Here is a 15,346-nt window from a genome sequence, read left to right on the forward strand (position 1 = left end):
TTTGGGGAGATGGGTTTGGGCACGAACACTTAGGGTATATAAGGTTTTCAGAAAAACTGGTCAGGGTCCTTGGCTAAGAGGAGACTCTGCCTTGGGCCCGCCAGTGTAATCAACTGCACTCCACTATCTGCACTGTCCCTCTGAGTGAGTTTGTTTCCCGGAATGCGTGGCTGCATCATTTGGTGCATTGGCCAGGAAACTCCTCACTTTGAGGAGACAAGTCCCATTTGGGACTACTCCGAGGCCTTGTGACTTGAATATTCTAGAAGGGGGAGGTACCTCGCCCTTCTGGAAGGATTCTGCTTCTCAATGCCTGGACCTTTCGTGTTAGCAGGTAGTGGATCGCAGCAGGGGAACTGAGCGCTCAAGTGAGGAGGAATCCACCCAGCAGGGTGGAAGAAGGGGCCTGATCAGCCCCCTGGGAGGGACTAAAAGGGGCACGGACCCACAGGAGCCTGGAATAGGCAGATGGCAGCGATCGCTTGGTACACAGGTTGACGAGTGTGTTAAGGCTTAGGAAGGAAATTTGTGAATGTCATTTAGGAGGTGGTGTCCACGCTGTCTTGGGGAAAATTATTACCAAGCAATCGCCAGTGGCTTGTTAGAAGAAACTTGCTCTTTGTGTGCTTGTATTCTGCCCTCCCCGAGGAGGTGTCCCATCTGCTGTGAAATTCTTGACCCCTTCGGAATTGTCAGACTTGAAGGAGGGGAATACATTAATGAGTACGAATTAGCTTTTCCGGAGACGGCCTGGGATGTGGAATGTTTAACCCATTTGTCTTTTCCTCCACACCTGATCAAGCCCACCAAGCCAGATTGGACTTTAAAAGTTAAGGGAGAAACAGTCTTGGACCACGTGATGTTCTGGTTTGACCATGCCAACCAGCAGGTGAAGACACACTGATCCCCCTTCTCCCTCTGGGATCTAGCAGGTAAGGCTCTTTTCACCCCATTTAGGAAGGAAACGGAATGGCAATATAAGTGTTTCATTGAGGGGGAATATCAGAAGTACATAGGGTACCGAGAACTTCATAGACAGAACAAGAAGGAAAAGTAGAAAACAGTCTGAGAAGGTAAGCAAGATGGGGGGAAATGAATCTAAGGAAACTGTATCGGAGTGCATGATTAAAAATTTAAAGAAGGGATTTAGAGGAGACTATGGGGTGAAGATGATACCTAACTGCCTCCACATATTCTATGAGGTTGAATGACCCCCTATGGGAGTAGGATGGCCACCAGAGAACACCATGAACTTAAAAATAGTGGAAATAGTCTATACAGTAGTCACAGGAGAGTCAGGACACCCAGATCAATATCCATATATTGACTCATGGCTAGGGTTAACTCAAGACCCTCCTACTTGGACAAGGTTCTGTATCCAGAAGGGAAAGGGAAAAATATTAATGGCACAAAAATTGACTGATGATAAAAAAGAAATTCTACAGCATTTGGATGGGGATGACCTGCCCCCTCCCCCATACTGGATGATGACATGCCTGCCTCCCAGTGAGTGCACCACCAGGACCAGAGGCCACCTTAATGCCCGATCCAGGGCCAAGTGAAGTTCCTGCAGCAGCTGCTGCTCGTCCACCAGCTCTCGCGGAGATCGTAGAGCCACAGTTTCGGCAGGCTCTGATCCCAGCGATGGAGACCTCTGGCTAGCGCCCCCAGGATTCCACCCCAGCTGGATCTCCTAGATTGTATCCACCTCTCCCCGTGAGTACTGATGGGAAGGGGGAGGAAAACACAGGAATTAGAGGCTGCGCTCCACCAAGGAACAGGGGGAAAGAACCCCACTACAGGTGCCCCTCAGAGAGCTACAACAGCCTGCGGTTCAGGACGCATGGGGCACTACCATCAGCCCCCTGTAGCCTATTATCATCAGCCATTTTCCTGTACAGATATATTAAACTGGCAGAGACACGCTCCACTGTACTCGGGGGAGCCACAAGCCATGATTAGCCTAATGGAGACTATTTTTCAAGCCCACCACCCTACATGGGATGACATAATCCAACTACTAGTCTCCCTTTTCAGCACTGAGGAAAGACACAGGCTCCTAACAGAGGCCAGAAAATGGTTAAGAGAAACGGCACCTGAGGGTACTGCACACCCGCAGCCGTGGGCAGAACCAGCCACCCCTGATGACAGGCCCGGTGGGGACTGTAACACGGAGGAAGGGAGGGGCACCTGGAGAGGTACCGGGTGGCTATTTTACAAGGCCTCAAGAGCAGAGCCTGAAAACCTATGAGTATGGCAAAACCCTCTGAAGTGATTCAAAGGGAAAGTGAATCACCCTCTGAGTTCTACAAAAGACTGCAAGACCGATCGACTTTATAGATCCAGAGGCTGCTGGGTTTCAGATGGTGATAAGTGCAGCCTTTGTGTCTCTAGCCTACCCTGAAAATGTCAGGTGGGGGGACACCAAGGGACTCATGAATTTTTATACATCCCTAAATGCCCAGTACCTTTGTTGGGAAGAGACTTGTTGTCTAAATTGGGGCCACAATGACCTTTCCTCCCCACAAAAGACCCACTCTTCATGTGGACTCAACCACCTATTTACTCTTCCTCTTGGGAACCCCTCAAGATGAATGGAGGTTGCACAATCTCCTGAAATGGAAACTGGATGGGCTAAACAGTTGAGAGAGAGAGTTAACTCAACAATTCCCTGAGGTCTGGGCGGAAGAAAACCCCCCTAGGCTTGCAAAGCAAGTCCCACTGGTAATAGAACTCAATCCCGGTACAATGACGTCCGCACCCACCTTGGGCCTGCCAGACCTTGCTAAGCCATTTACTCTTCACATGACTGAAAAGGACAAGGTGGCTATGGGAGTGTAGTACCAGACTATGGGGACACGGACAGACGCGTGGCTTATCTCTTGAAACTGCTAGATAGTGTTGCCACTGGGTGGCCAGGACGCTTATGGACAGTTGCTGTGGTTGCCTTACTGGTCCAGGAGGCAACCAAGCTGACTCTGGGCCAAGATTTGATCCTAAAAGTCCCACATGAGGTCAACACTCTCCTCTGAGGTTAAGTTCAGTGGCTCAGTCGTGTCTGAATCTTTGCGACCCCATGAATCGCAGCATGTCAGGCCTCCCTGTCCATCACCAACTCCTGGAGTTCACTCAGACTCATGTCCATCGAGTCTGTGATGCCATCCAGCCATCTCATCCTCTGTCATCCCCTTCTCCTCCTGCTCCCAATCCCTCCCAGCATCAAAGTCTTTTCAAATGAGTCAACTCTTCGCATGAGGTGGCCAAAGTACTGGAGTTTCAGCTTTAGCGTCATTCCTTCCAAAGAAATCCCAGGGCTGATCTTCAGAATGGACTGGTTGGATCTCCTTGCAGACCAAGGGACTCTCAAGAGTCTTCTCCAACATCACAGTTCAAAAGCATCAACTCTTTGGCACTCAGCCTTCTTCACAGTCCAACTCTCACATCCATACATGGCCACAGGAAAAACCGTAGCCTTGACTAGACGGACCTTAGTCGGCAAAGTAACGTCTCTGCTTTTGAACGTGCTATCTAGGTTGGTCATAACTTTTCTTCCAAGGAATAAGCGTCTTTTAATTTTATGGCTGCAATCACCATCTGCAGTGATTTTGGAGCCCAAAAAAATAAAGTCTGACACTGTTTCCACTGTTTCCCCATCTGTTTCCCATGAAGTGATGGGACCGGATGCCATGATCTTTGTTTTCTGAACGTTGAGCTTTAAGCCAACTTTTTCACTCTCCACTGTCACTTTCATCAAGAGGCTTTTTAGTTCCTCTTCACTTTCTGCCATAAGGGTGGTGTCATCTGCATATCTGAGGTTATTGATATTTCTCCCAGCAATCTTGATTCCAGCTTGTGTTTCTTCCAGTCCAGCGTTTCTCATGATGTACTCTGCATAGAAGTTAAATAAGCAGGGTGACAATATACAGCCTTGACGTCCTCCTTTTCCTATTTGGAACCAGTCTGTTGTTCCATGTCCAGTTCTAACTGTTGCTTCCTGACCTGCATACAGATTTCTCAAGAGGCAGGTCAGGTGGTCTGATATTCCCATCTCTTTTAGAATTTTCCACAGTTTATTGTGATCCACACAGTCAAAGGCTTCGGCATAGTCAATAAAGCAGAAATAGATGTTTTTCTGGAACTCTCTAGCTTTTTCCATGATTCAGTGGATGTTGGCAATTTGATCTCTGATTCCTCTGCCTTTTCTAAAACCAGCTGGAACATCAGGAAGTTCACGGTTCACACGGTTCTCTGGCTTGGAGAATTTTGAGCATTCCTTTACTAGCATGTGAGATGAGTGCAATTGTGTGGTAGTTTGAGCATTCTTTGGCATTGCCTTTCTTTGGGATTGGAATGAAAACTGACCTTTTCCACTCCTGTGGCCACTGCTGAGTTTTCCAAACTTGCTGGCATATTGAGTGCAGCACTTTCATAGCATCATCTTTCAGGATTTGAAATAGCTCAACTGGAATTCCATCACCTCCACTAGCTTGGTTCATAGCGACACTTTCCAAGGCCCACTTGACTTCGCATTCCAGGATGTCTGGCTGTAAGTGAGTGATCACATCATCATGATTATCTGGGTTGTGAAAATCTTTTTTTGTACAGTTCTTTTGTGTATTCTTGCCACCTCCTGTGAGGGGACCCCCATAAATGACTGTCAATATCCTGGAATACTCAATACCAGGGATTGTTATGTGAGAATCCCCACGTTACTACTGAGCCTTGTCAGGCCCTGAATTCAGCCACACTCCTTCCTGTGGGAGAAGGTGGGCCCTCACACGATTGCAAGGAAATCCTAGAAGAGTTTTTGCCAGCAGACCTGACTTGAGAGACCAGCCAATCCCAGACCCAGAGTGGGGCCTGTACACAAAGGCCCCAGCCTGGCGAAACAAGGACAACGACTGTTGGGATGCGCAGTCATCACGGAAGAAGCCATCGCTGAGGCCAGCTCTCTGCCATCACGCTGATCTGCTCAACGGGCCGAACTATGTGCTCTAATCAGGGCCCTCCAGCTCTCAAAAGGCAAGAAGACAAACATTTACACAGACTCCACGTATGCTTTTGCTACTTTACATGTACACGGGGCTTTATATAAAGAGCGAGATCTCCTGACAGCCAACAGAAAGGATATTAAAAACAAAGAAGAAATCTCCACTCTATTAGATGCTGTATGGGAACCTGAAAAGGTAGCAGTGATGCATTGTTGGGGTCACCAATAGGAAGACACCCCACAAACAGGGGGAAACCAACAAGCAGATAAAGCCTCAAAACATGTGGCTGAGAAATGTGGGCCTGCTGGTGGGGGATCTATCAGAACCTGTGTACTCTCAAAAATGCCTGAGTTAACTTTAACTCTCCCACAGTATACCCTGGCCCAAGACCAGCTGGCTGAAGGAGAAAGGGCCACCAAAAATGAGGAAGGGCAATGCTGCCCCGGGACATGAACAAAAACCTCCAGGAATACAGTTAAAAGGCAGTCTAAGTGGACTTTAAACCTGCTGACACTCATGGTATGTACCTTCTCAGGATGGGTAGAGGCCTTCCCCACCCCAACTGAAGAGCAAATGAAGTGGCTCGCTGTCTGCTTCGAGAAATAATCCCCAGATTGTGTTCCCAACCAGTACAGGATCAGACAATGGCCCTGCCTTTGTACCCGACTTAATTCAACTGGTGTGTAAAGCTCTAAATATCAAGTGGAAATTACATACGGCATATAGGCCTCAGAGTTCTGGAATGGTGGAATGAACCAACTGGACACTTAAAAGAGACCCTCTCCAAGTGGATCATAGAGACTGACTGCTCCTGGGTGGACTTCCTTCCAAAGGCTCTGCTCAGACTCAGGATGACCCCACGGTCACATGGCTATTCTCCATACAAAGTTGTGTATGGGAGGCCCCCTCCCATTGTAAAACAGGTGTCAACAAATTTGCCTCATGTAAGGGACGATGAGATTTCACAGCAGATGGAACAACTGGGTAAGATAATAAGTCAGGTAACTAAGTTTGTACAAGAAAGGATGCCGTTCCCCCTTGGGGAACAGATTCATGAATTTGTGTTCGGGGATCAGGTGTGGTCAAGGGCTGGAAACATGACTCCTTGGCCCCACATTGGAAGGGTCCATCTACTGTTGTTCTGACCCCTCCTACTGCAGTTAAAGTTGCAGGTGTCATTCCCTGGATCCACACACGAGGCTGAAGAAAGCATACCATGCAGACCCAGAGGACACTGAGTGGACTACACAAAAGGACCCCACTGATCCTCGTGAAACCAAGATCATCTTAAAGAAGAAACAGAGATGAAGCTCTACAAGCAACTGCTGCTACAAGGACTTGCTGGTATCATCTTGAGACTGACCATAGCGTCAGCACAAGGAGGGACCTGTGCTATAATTAAAGTTGAATGTTGTGTATATATTCCTGATTTATCTGGCAATATATCAGCCACCCTAGATGACATGAAAGGTCAGGTAAAAGTTATGTCTGATGATAATCTTCCTTTTTGGACATCAGTCCTATCTTGGGTGAAGGGTGATTGGTGGAAAACTATATTTACCATTATTATAGTTGCCTTGATAGTTCTACTTTGTGGACCCTTTATTTTACAATGTATTATGAACTTTGTAACTCAGAGGTTGATGTCGTTCTCCCAAATTGGCGGTGGGAGAGTCAGGGTGCAATATATCCCTGTGAATGATGTTCATACTATGAGTTAAGAGCACCGAGAGGTGGGGAATGAAGGAGGAAATAGAACAGGCTCTGTCTTGAAAGCAGGACTCCATCTTGGGCTGGACTGTGGACTTTGAGCTATATGCCCATTATCTATGGAAATGACATACCAACTGGAAAAACAGACCACCCAGATGGAAGAGCCCCAGGGCTCATACCTAGACTCTCTGTTGCCTAAAAGAAAACCCTAATTATCTGTGTAACTGAATAGAATCAAAAGTTCTATTATGCTTATTGGAGTGTGACCACAGGCCTATTGATAAGCGTCCACTGTTAACTACCTAGGCTTAAGGCATATGAATCACGGGTTAACTTTGATTCTATCTTTCTTTTCCTTTGTTCAGACTAGTTTCAGGGAATTTGGGGAGATGGGTTTGGGCACGAACACTTAGGGTATTTAAGGTTTTCAGAAAAACTGGTCGGGGTCCTTGGCTAAGAGGAGACTCTGCCTTGGGCCCGCCAGTGTAATCAACTGCACTCCACTATCTGCATCGTCCTTCTGAGTGAGTCTGTTTCCCAGAATGCATGGCTACAACAACATAATGCTGTATTATTTGTCTATTTCCCTTTGGATCTCTACCAAAATATAATTTCAGCATTTTAAAGCAGTTTAAAAAAAAATTCTTTGAGAGTGGGGGCAAGCAGGAATGAAGTGCTGATACTTTAGTATGTTGTGAAATGCTTCTCGTTTTGGGTGGGATTGTGTCTCCCCAAAATTCCATGTTGAAGTCTCAATTCTCTGTACCTCAGAGTGTAACTGTATTTGGAGGGAAGGTCTTTAAAGAGGTGACTGAATTAAAATGAGGCCAGTGAGGTGGATCCCTAATCCAGTATGACCGGTGTCCCCATGAGAAGAGGATGAGACATTGGGAATGCTCTCACAGGGAGGACAAACCATGTGAGATCATGGCGAGAAAGTGAGGGCCCTCAGCTGTAGATAGAGTCCTCAGGGAAACCGAACCCTTCCAGGACCTTGATCTTGGACTTCTACTCTCCAGAACCACGAGAAGTAAATTCCTGTTCTTTAAACAAAAGGCAGCTCAGAATTACCTAATCAGTAAGTTCTAACTGTCAGTTAGTGGTTAAATTAGTCTATATCCTACAGTGTATTGACTAAAAAAAGATGTACACCTTGAGAGTTTTCACTTAAGTTTTTATTTGGAGCAATATGAGAACTGCAGCCCGGGAGACAGCATCTCAGACAGCTCTGAGAGACTGTTCCAAAGAGGTAGAGGGGAAGGACAGAATATATGTGATTCTGGCAAAGGGCAAGTACATGCAGTCAAGCACATATTTTTTGTAGATAGCTTCTGCTGGTCTCGTGAAGCTTCTGCTAGTCACGAGAAACAAGCATCATCACAAAGGATTTTAGTGCTTTTCTAGAGATGAGGAGATACAAGAATTGGGCTCATAAAATCAGTTCCTGAAAATATCTCACTATCTGAAGACTTGTCCTGCCGGTTTTCCAGGAGCACAGAATGCCTCATTGCTGCTCTCCACCCTGAACTCCTTCAGGGGGTGTTGAAAATCAGCAGCTGTAGCAGCACATGATCTAATCCTTGAAGAGATAGATGGCAAGAGCTGATGGCAAGTGCCAATCTGTAAATGACAAGCGGAACCCTTTCCTACTGTTAAAAGAAATAGACTAAATCTGCAAGTACTAGTATGAAAATGTTGAAAAGCTTAATGTTTAAAATGTTTCGGTTATGGGACTTGTCTGGCAATCCAGTGGTTCAGACTCCACTTTCCAATGTGGTGAGTGGTAGTTCCATCCCCTATAGGTCTTGGGGAACTAAGACCTCTCATGACTCACAGTCTAAAAACCCAAAACATATAACAGAAGTAACAAATTCAATAAAAGACTTTAAAAATGGTCCTGATAAAAGAATCTTAAAAAATAAAATGTGTTGGTTAGTGTGTGTAGTATTATCTTGTTAATGTTATTAGAAAAAAGCTTTTATATAGATACGCAGCTGTTGCCACTGAGGGGTGTGTGTGTGTGTGTGTGTGTGTGTGTGTGTGTGTGTGTGAAAAACTTGATAACCATGATTATCTCTAGGGTGTTTGGGAATGGAGAATATTTTTTATCTACTGTAGTTCTTTTTTTAAATATAGTTTTTATTTTTCTTTTGGTTTTATTGATATATAACTGATGTACAGTGCTATGTAAGTTCAGGGTGTGCAACATAATGATGTGATTTATATACGTCATGAAATGATTATCACAGTAAATTTAGTGAACATCCATCATCTCATAAAAATGCAAAATTAAAGAAATAGAAAACTTTTTTTTCTGTATGATAACAGGATTTACTCTCTGAACAACCTTCATACATATGGTATAGCATGTTTATCATCTTTATCATACTGTACATTATGTCTTATTTGTGTTATAACTGGGAGTTTGTGCCTTGTGACTGCCTTCATCCAGTTTGCCCTCTTCCCATACCTGGCCTCTGGTAACCACAAATCTGATCTCTTTCCCTGTGAGTTTGTTTGCCTTTGAAGTATAAGTGATTTACAACATCATGGTAGTTTTTATATAACATAGTGATTTAAGAAGAGTTACAGTATTTAGTGGGGAAACTTGCCGCCTGGCTTCCCAGGTGGTGCTAGCAGTAAAGAACCCACCTGCCAATGCAGGAGACATAAGAGACGTGGGTTTGATCCCTGGGTCAGGAAGATCATCTGGGGGAGGGCATGGTAACCCACTCCAGTACTCTTGCATGGAGAATTCCATGGACAGAGGAGCTGGGTGGGATACAGTCCACAGGGTTGCAAAGAGTTGGACACGACTGAAGCCACTTATCACGTACACATGCCTATATTTAAAATAATCACCGTGATAAATCTAGTTGTCACTTGTTACTGTACAAAGATATTACATAATTATTGGCTATATTCTTCATGCTGTACATTTCATATCTGTGACTCATTTATTTTGTAACTAAAAGTTTGTATCTCTCAATCTCCCTCACCTATTCCCCCACATACCCCCTCTCCCCTCTGGCAACCACCTGTTTGTTCTCTGTATCTATGACTCTCTTTTGGTTTAGTTATGTTTGTTTATTTGTTTTGCTTTTTCAATTCTTCGTATAAGTGAAATCATACAATATTTGTCTTTCTTGTCTAATTTAGTTTGGTTAGTTTAATACCCTCTAGGTCCGTCCATGTTGTTGAAAGTGACAAGATTTCATTCTATTTTGTGGCTGAGTAAGGGAATGGCAACCCACTCCAATATTCTTGCCTGGAGAATTTCATGGACAGAAGAGCCTTGCGGGCTACAGTCCAAGGGTCACAAAGAGTTAGGCACTACTGAGTGATTGAACTGAGTTGCAAAACTCAGTTCAGTCTCCTTCCATAGAAAATGAGTGATTGAACTGAGTTGCAAAACTCAGTGCAATCTCCTTCCATAGAAAATGACTCATTTTCTTATCTTAGTTCGATCATCACTTCCCTAGAAAAGACTTTCCTAATCTCCAGGCTGTACTAAATCCTACTCCTGGTACGCCTACACTAAATATGTATGCTTCTTAGATCTTACCCAGGCTGTAATTTTACATTCATTTGTATAATCATTTGATTAATATTATTCTTTCTCATTGGCTTGTATAATCTGAGTATAAAGTCTGTCTTCTTTTGCCCACTATTGAGTCTGTTTCATTTCTGGCATGTAGTATTTTAATGAATACATAAGTGTATGTTGAGTAAACATGTATATAGTGAATGTTCAAGAAATGTCTGTTGAATTAGTGAGTAAATAAGTCTTTTGTCAACTAGTAGAAACCTGTCTGGCAGAGAACCAAATGCAATCAGGTTTCAGAAAGAAAGAACACGCAGAAGCCTATACAAGGAAGACAATCAGATAAGACAGATGGGAATTCTGAATACTTCAGAGTGGAAACCAGATGTAAAGGCAGGGTTAGTTGAGCTCTTGATCTCATACCAGGAAACATCTGAGCTTTGGGAAGCAAAGTGGCAAAAGGATACTGAGGGTGGTCAGGCAAATTTCATGTCAGTGCTGAGTTCAAGGTCTCTTTTGTGAGTTTGTTCTCTTAAGTTTTAACTAGTTTCTACTTACAGCAGCCTCAGTCTTTATGGTGAAGTACTATATTTACTAAAATTTTTACCATATTGTTCTTTGGAACTCTGCATTCAGATGCTTATATCTTTCCTTTTCTCCTTTGCTTTTCGCTTCTCTTCTTTTCACAGCTACGTGTAAGGCTTCCCCAGACAGCCATTTTGCTTTTTTGCATTTCTTTTCCATGGGGATGGTCTTGATCCCTGTCTCCTGTACAATGTCACGAACCTCATTCCATAGTTCATCAGGCATTCTATCTATCAGATCTAGGCCCTTAAATCTATTTCTCACTTCCACTGTATAATCATAAGGGATTTGATTGAGGTCATACCTGAACGGTCTAGCGAATTTCTCTGTTTTCTTCAATTTGAGTCTGAATTTGGTAATAAGGAGTTCATGATCTGAGCCACAGTCAGCTCCCGGTCTTGTTTTTGTTGACTGTATAGAGCTTCTCCATCTTTGGCTGCAAAGAATATAATCAATCTGATTTCGGTGTTGACCATCTGGTGATGTCCATGTGTAGAGTCTTCTCTTGTGTTGTTGGAAGAGGGTGTTTGCTATGACCAGTGCATTTTCTTGGCAAAACTCTATTAGTCTTTGCCCTGCTTCATTCCATATTCCAAGGCCAAATTTGCCTGTTACTCCAGGTGTTTCTTGACTTCCTACTTTTGCATTCCAGTCCCCTATAATGAAAAGGACATCTTTTTTGGGTGTTAGTTCTACAAGGTCTTGTAGATCTTCATAGAACCGTTCAACTTCAGCTTCTTCAGTGTTATTGGTCAGGGCATAGACTTGGATTACTGTGATATTGAATGGTTTCCCTTGGAAACGAACAGAGATCATTCTGTCATTTTTGAGATTGCATCCAAGTACTGCATTTCATACTCTTCTGTTGACCATGATGGCTACTCCATTTCTTCTGAGGGATTCCTGCCCGCAGTAATAGATGTAATGGTCATCTGAGTTAAATTCACCCATTCCAGTCCATTTTAGTTCACTGATTCCTAGAATGTCGCTGTTCACTCTTGTCATCTCCTGTTTGACCACTTCCAGTAGCAAGAAGAGATAAGAAAGCCTTCTTCAGCGATGAATGCAAAGAAATAGAGGAAAAGAACAGAATGGGAAGACTAGAGATCTCTTCAAGAAAATTAGAGATGCCAAGGGAACATTTCATGCAAAGATGGGCTCAAAAAAGGACAGAAATGGTATGGACCTAACAGAAGCAGAAGATGTTAAGAAGAGATGACAAGAATACACAGAAGAACTGTACAAAAAGGATCTTCACGACCTGGATAATCATGATGGTGTGATCACTAATCTAGAGCCAGACATCCAGCAATGTGAAGTCAAGTGGGCCTTAGAAAGCATCACTATGAATAAAGCTAGTGGAGGTGATGGAATTCCAGTTGAGCTATTTCAAATCCTCAAAGATGATGCTGTGAAAGTGCTGCACTCAATATGCCAGCAAATTTGGAAAAGTCAGCAGTGGCCACAGGACTGGAAAAGGTCAGTTTTCATTCCAATCCCAAAGAAAGGCAATGCCAAAGAATGCTCAAACTACCACACAATTGCACTCATCTCACACGGTAGTAAAGTAATGCTCAAAGTTTTCCAAGCCAGGCTTCAGCAATATGTGAACCATGAACTTCCTGATATTCAAGCTGGTTTTAGAAAAGGCGGAGGAACCAGAGATCAAATTGCCAACATCTGCTGGATCATGGATAAAGCAAGAGAGTTCCAGAAAAACATCTATTTCTGCTTTATTAACTATGCCGAAGCCTTTGACTGTGTGGATCACAGTAAACTGTGGAAAATTCTGAAAGAGATGGGAATACCAGACCACCTAACTTGCCTCTTGAGAAATCTGTATACAGGCCAGGAAGCAACAGTTAGAACTGGACATGGAACAACAGACTGGTTCCAAATAGGAAAAGGAGTACGTGAAGGCTGTATACTGTCACTCTGCTTATTTAACTTCTATGCAGAGTACATCATGAGAAACGCTGGACTGGAAGAAACACAAGCTGGAATCAAGATTGCCGGGAGAAATATCAATAACCTCAGATATGCAGATGACACCACCCTTATGGCAGAAAGTGAAGAGAAACTAAAAAGCCTCTTGATGAAAATGAAAGCGGAGAACAAAAAGTTGGCTTAAAGCTCAACATTCAGAAAATGAAGTTCATGGCATCTGGTCCCATCACTTCATGGGAAATAGATGGGGAAACAGTGGAAACAGTGTCAGACTTTATTTTTTGGGGCTCCAAAATCACTGCAGATGGTGACTGCAGCCATGAAATTAAAAGACGCTTACTCCTTGGAGGAAAAGTTATGACCAACCTAGATAGCATATTCAAAAGCAGAGACATTACTTTGCCGACTAAGGTCCGTCTAGTAAAGGCTATGGTTTTTCCTGTGGTCATGTATGGATGTGAGAGTTGGACTTTGAAGAAGGCTGAGCACCGAAGAATTGATGCTTTTGAACTGTGGTGTTGGAGAAGACTCTTGAGAGTCCCTTGTACTGCAAGGAAATCCAACCAGTCCATTCTGAAGGAGATCAACCCTGGGATTTCTTTGGAAGGAATGATGCTAAAGCTGAAGCTCCAGTACTTTGGCCACCTCATGCGAAGAGTTGACTCATTGGAAAAGACTCTGATGCTGGGAGGGATTAGGGGCAGGAGGAGAAGGGGACGACCCAGGATGAGATGGCTGGATGGAATCACGGACTCGATGGACATGAGTCTAAGTGAACTCCCGGAGATGGTGATGGATAGGGAGGCCTGGTGTGCTGCGATTCATGGGGTCGCAAAGAGTCGGACACAACTGAGCGACTGAACTGAACTGATCTAATAGAATAAAGGGTTTCAAACAAAGGTGGTTTTCCAGGGTCAGAGAGCAGAAGCAGGCCCACCATCTACCATTTGGGAGCAAGGTTGCCTGAAGAATGGAAATGAAGTGACACAAGGAAGAACTAAGGGGCCATTTAAAAAACTGGGAAATGAAAGATGGTGACCAGCATGGGTCCAACTAAGTCATGTGAAGGTGAGGACCCTCAGGCCTTTCCTCCCACCCAGAACACAAAAAGTCAGCATATTCTCACTGGGCACATATTCTGTGACACGCTCTAGGAGACGGAGAAGATACTGTGGTCAGTAATTCTAGGGAGGGGAGAAGACAGGAAACTACGGTATCACATGGATTTATCTAGGTGCTGAACTGGCTGCAAATTAAGTGCAAGGGAACAGAAAGGAAGAAGCAATTACTTCTAATCAGGATATCAGAAAAGAACTTACAGAGGTAACACTAAAACTTAGCTTTGGAAAAATGTCCATTACAATGTGAAGCTGTCATAATCCACAGCAAGAAGGTGTGAATGTGGAAAGCTTAGTGTGAGAAAGAGAAAATGTTCATGGTGAGGGAAGCTTGTTAACAAGACATATCCATAGTGGTAGCTCTAGAGAGCTGGGTCAGGTTTTAAGCAATTTTGGCTGGTATGATAATGAGTTTGGATCGTAGTTTCCAGTTTCTAGGAAAAGGTTTTTAAGAAATGTCATGTAGGAAACACTGAGGTTTCCTCCTCAACTTCTATCTCCTACTTCACCTCTCTTGTCCTTTCTAACCCAATTCCAATTTTATTCAGATAATCCAGATTCAGGGAGATAAGAAGCTAGTTCCAGTTCCAAGGTTAGATATGAATTAACTCAAGCCAAGCATGCTAATACATACCCTTTGCACTGCAACGACTGGCTGTTTGTGGGTTATAAATAATATAATACTTCATTGTCTAGCATATACAATAATTGTACACAAAACAGCATTGTCATTGTTACTAGTGGCACATCAGTCCATTTCTGTCAAAGAGAGGAAAAAAGTCTCTGCAGTAATTCCAGTTTCCCACATGTGCTTTCCAACTATGGGCTAGCATTAATAGTCACTGGCCTCCTGCTTCGATTATTTTTGGTTATGAGTTAAATTTAACATGGTCCCATGTATTCTTTCCCTAAAGAGCCTCAAGGATTTGGGAAGGATTAGGCACACTCTAATTTAGGAAGAACGATGGATGGATCCACCTATGTGCATTTACTGGCATGAGTCACTGGGGAGGTTAATTAAGTCAATGAAATGATCCAGAACAGGTGTCTCTGGCTGTTTTAAGAACAAGTGCTTTGATGGCCATGAAAACGCACGGCTCAGCTCTCCAACTGCAGGGAGCGGGTATGCAGTTGACAGACGGCCCCAGCTGATGTGTTCTAGAATCCTCGGCGCCAAGGCCACACTGCCCAGGAGCTTCTACTGGCCAGTGACTAATTATGGTGGGGATACTAAGGAGGGGGGCTTCCCAGGTGGGTCAGGGGTGAAAAATCTGCCTGATACAACTTAGCAACTGAGCATGCACACTGAGACATGGTGGTATTTGGTGGTTGACTTTTGCTCAAGGACGCTCCAGAGGCCTTGACAAAGCTTTCTGAGACCTGCACTGGAATGTAAACCGTTCCTTCTTTTACTCTCTCCTTCACTGGTTACAATGACATCACAGCCT

At 44.0% G+C, this 15,346-nt stretch overlaps 1 protein-coding gene across 18 annotated transcripts in view; it reads left to right on the top strand.

Moving 5' to 3' along the window:
- LOC101116903 (olfactory receptor-like protein OLF3) overlaps positions 1-15,346 on the top strand; it is a 211,943-nt gene that overhangs the window by 67,102 nt on the left and 129,495 nt on the right. For 3 of the 18 annotated variants that reach the window (XR_009600560.1, XR_009600564.1, XR_009600563.1), the window contains 2 exons: positions 803-932; positions 1,508-10,371. The gene's annotated coding sequence lies outside the window, so the exon portion shown is untranslated. Of the gene's footprint in view, positions 1-802; positions 10,372-15,346 lie in introns of those variants that run through there. The other 15 variants (XR_009600561.1, XR_009600568.1, XR_009600566.1 and 12 more) reach the window with 7 other exon arrangements.

Source organism: Ovis aries, chromosome 4, assembly GCF_016772045.2.
Source record: "Ovis aries strain OAR_USU_Benz2616 breed Rambouillet chromosome 4, ARS-UI_Ramb_v3.0, whole genome shotgun sequence".
In the NCBI taxonomy this organism is placed as follows: domain Eukaryota; kingdom Metazoa; phylum Chordata; class Mammalia; order Artiodactyla; family Bovidae; genus Ovis; species Ovis aries.